General features: G+C 36.1%; 1 non-coding gene across 1 annotated transcript; it reads right to left on the reverse strand.

The window, feature by feature from the left end:
* Positions 1 to 924: 924 nt before the first annotated feature.
* TRNAN-GUU lies at positions 925 to 998 on the reverse strand. The gene has a single exon. It is a non-coding gene; the product is annotated as a tRNA-Asn (tRNA).
* Positions 999 to 3834: the final 2836 nt, after the last annotated feature.

A 3834-nucleotide genomic window follows, 5' to 3' on the forward strand; every position in this document is an offset into this window, starting at 1 on the left:
GTCAAAGTTTGACCTTTGACTTTGGACTTCATCTTCTTCCTTGGTAGCTAGAAAAATTTCGATTTTTTCTTATAAGACCCCTTTACTTTTACCTTTTTACAGCTATATATAGACATCTAGTGGATTCGATTGTTCTACGAAACCTTTAGATGAAGTTTCAAGCAAGAAGTAGAAACCAAGTTCATACCTTTTCGTGGTCTGTAGCACAGGTTATAACCTTCAAAGTTCGTCGGAAAACATTTTTCTCGCCTGAGTATATCTAGAAACCTTTTGTTGGGCAGCCAATTATAAAACGTTTCAGTGCCTGATTCCTTCACGAAACTTGTTGTAAATCCCATATGAAATATGTAGGTGTTGGTAGGAAGGAAAATGATTAACCATAGCACTCGAATTTTGAAGAAATCAGTGAAAGAAAAACTTATAATCTAAGAGCTTCAAACTCGATTCTTGTCTTAAAACTTTGTCCCAACTTCAGACTTTATTGGGGAAGATTCCACCTGTTGGGTTTTATGTCCTAAAACTCATAGTTTAAACAAAAACATATTCTATTTTCAATAAAGTTATTATTGTTGTTTATTCCGTAAAGATTGTTATTGAATAAAGTGAACTTTATGATTATTAATCTTCAATCCAATAAACTAAGAACACTCTGACTATAGTATGATTAACTGAACTATATGACTATATGTATTGACATAAGTGTGGATCAAGTTCAAGTATATAGTCAAAATGATCTATATATAGTGCAGGGATAAGGCTGAGTACCTTATCCAGGGGACACTATGGATGCGGCCCACTTTTGTATATGACATAAACAATATGATCACTAAATTGTACCTGCGGAGACATGTGAGTGAAGGCGTCCTATGCAATGAGTATTGCATAAGATCAGACCATGTAAAAAATTACTCTCATTTTACCCATCGCTAGAAGGAGGGTTTGAACCTTTAACCTTGTGGTTAACAGCCACACGCTCTAACCAACTAAGCTATTCCAGCTAATTATTTGTAATAGCTCAAGCCCACCACATCCTTATAAGGAATGTTTCATCCCCTCTCCAACCAATGTTGGATCTCACAATCCACTCTCCTTGGGGGCCCAACGTCCTTGCTGGCACAACGCTTGGTGACTTACTTTGATAGCTTTCGTAATAGCCCAAACCCACCGCTAACAAATATTGTCCGATTTTGCCCATTGCGTATCATCATCAGCCTTATTGACAATTCTAAAATGAGTCTACCAGGGAGAGGTTTCCACACTCTTCTAAGGAATGCTTCGTTCCCATTTCCAGCCACTACAAAATATTGTCCATTTTTTACCGTAACAAATCGTCGTCAGAATCACAGTTTAAAAACACGCTACTAGAGATGTTTACAGAAACTTATAAGTTATTCTTCATTCTACTCTCAAATCAATGCGGGATCAGAGGGCATGGGTTCAAATCCCACTTCTGACAACTCAAATAAAGGTAAAATCAAAATACAATAGCATATCATTTTTTGAAATCAATTGAACTCACTGAAGATTTAAAATTGTCACGACATGATTTTTCAAGCATATAAGAACGGTAATAACTCAATTTTAATGACTTCAAAGCACAACTATAATAACTCAACTTTCTAAGACTTTAAATCATTATTCATGACACAGAAAAAATTTCATAAAAATTGGAACAAGATTCGAAAACTAAGGACAACAACTCGTAACACATAGATCTGACGTGACAAAGAATAAATTTGATAAAAATTGGAACGAGATTCGAAAACTATGGACAACAACTCGTACACATAGAATTGATGGCTCAAGACGACCCTCCTCTGTGACCTTAACTAACAGTTAGTGATCACCCAAAAAGGAAAAGTAATATCTAGTGCAACTAAACAAGTAACCTACTTGTAGGCGGTAATCGAATCCTTGATCGAGCGAGTTGCCACGGATTTTTTTCTAGGTTATAGAAAGTTTAGGTGTAGATTATATGTAACGACCCTAGTTTTCTAGGGACTTAGAGTCACTAGAATATGCATGGTGTAACTACTTTATGCGAAAATATTTTTTACATTATGTTTTTGTATTGAAGCTACCACTAAAAAGAACCCAATATTATTATCAAGAATGCTAGATTAAGACTATGTAACAATGTTAGGAATCACGAACCTACATAATTATATGACATTGTTCACTTTGGTTGGAGGGTTAAATTTTTCCACATACTAAAATGGAATGATTCATTCCCATTGATAAAAAGAGAGATGAACCTCCGACCTTATGGTTAACAATCATACGCTCTAACCAACTGAACTATTCCAACAAATTATGAGTATTAGCGTGGATATTGTCTACTTTGACTCATTACATATCGTTGACAACCTCACAGTTTTAAAACACGTCTAATAGCAAGAGATTTCCACATGCTTATAAAAAATGTTTCATCCCCTCCACAACCGACGTGGGATCTCACAATCCACCCCCTTGTGTTCCCAGCAACCTCGTTGGCACACCATCCAATGATTAACTCTAATACAATTTGTTACAAACCAAGCCCACCTCTGATATTGTCTACTTTGGCTAATTACGTATCACCATCAGCCTCACGATTTTAAAATATGTCTACTAGGGAGAGATATCCACAACCTTATAATTAATGTTTTGTGTCCCTCTCCAATTGCTAGCTGATATTGTTTGTTTTGGCATGTTACGTATCGTAAAAGTTTAAAAGTTTTAAAACGAATCTTTAAGAGAGAGGTTTCCACACCCTTATAAGGAATGCTTCATTCCACTCTTCAACCAATGTTAGGTCTCATAATAAATAGTTAAGATGGTTGAGTGGTTGAAGACTTTAGAACTCAAGTTTTGGTCCTTGTGAGTGCATGGGTTGGATCAATCCAACTTTTGACAACTTAGAAAGGTTTTGTTTTATAAAGTGCTATTCTTTTATTAAATGAATTCATTCCTATTAGCAGGACCTACGACCTTGTTGTTAAAGGCCAATATCACCATCAACCGAACAATTCTAAAACGAGTCAACTAGGGACTCGGGAGAGGTTTCCACGTCTTTATAAGGAATGTTTCGTTCCTCTTTCCAAGCACTAAAAATATATTGTCCATTTTTTCCCGTTATATATCGCCGTTAAAATAATAATTTTAAATCATGTTTATTAGAGAGATGTTTAAAGACTCTTATAAGTTATACTTCATTCTCTTCTCTAACCAATGCGGGATCAGAGGGTGTGCGTTCAAATCCCACTTCTTACAACTCAAATAAAGGTAAAATAAAAATACAATAGCTTATCATTATTGAAATCAATTGAACTCACTAAAGATTTAAAATGGCTTCCAAGCTTCTACAAAAGTTAGTATTGTTCAAGTTTACCCTTACGCCTGAATCTCAAGGACACTCTGATTTTCTGTACTACCTGAGTGCATAGCAAATGATGATTTGTGAGCCTCTGTCAATGTCTCGTTCCTTAATAACCCCACTGCTGAAGTACATAGGATCCTTAATTCCTCCATTACTGGAATATACTTGCGTCCTTCATAACTACCTATGTGAAAAAAAATCAGCTTCGGAAAGGTAAAAAATGTAAAGGTTCGTGTCAAAAATTTCAAATCAAGCCAAATATGTCGTTTTTTAGCATAAAATTCCGAGAAGCTAAGCCGAAGGGGCCGGTGTATGCAGTAGTGACCCTGTCGTTGAGGGACATTGACACATGAGCAAGTCGCAAAGTGGGTCGAGGCACGGGTCTTGAATATTCATGTGGGCACACAAGTTGGTGTAGTGGATCATGGGGTTAGACCGTGTTCTGTGTATTTTTTTGTTTGAATGTTGGTTTTTGG

The sequence above is a fragment of the Cucurbita maxima genome, unplaced genomic scaffold (genome assembly GCF_002738345.1).
Source record: "Cucurbita maxima cultivar Rimu unplaced genomic scaffold, Cmax_1.0 Cma_Scf00087, whole genome shotgun sequence".
Classification (NCBI taxonomy): Eukaryota; Viridiplantae; Streptophyta; class Magnoliopsida; order Cucurbitales; family Cucurbitaceae; genus Cucurbita; species Cucurbita maxima.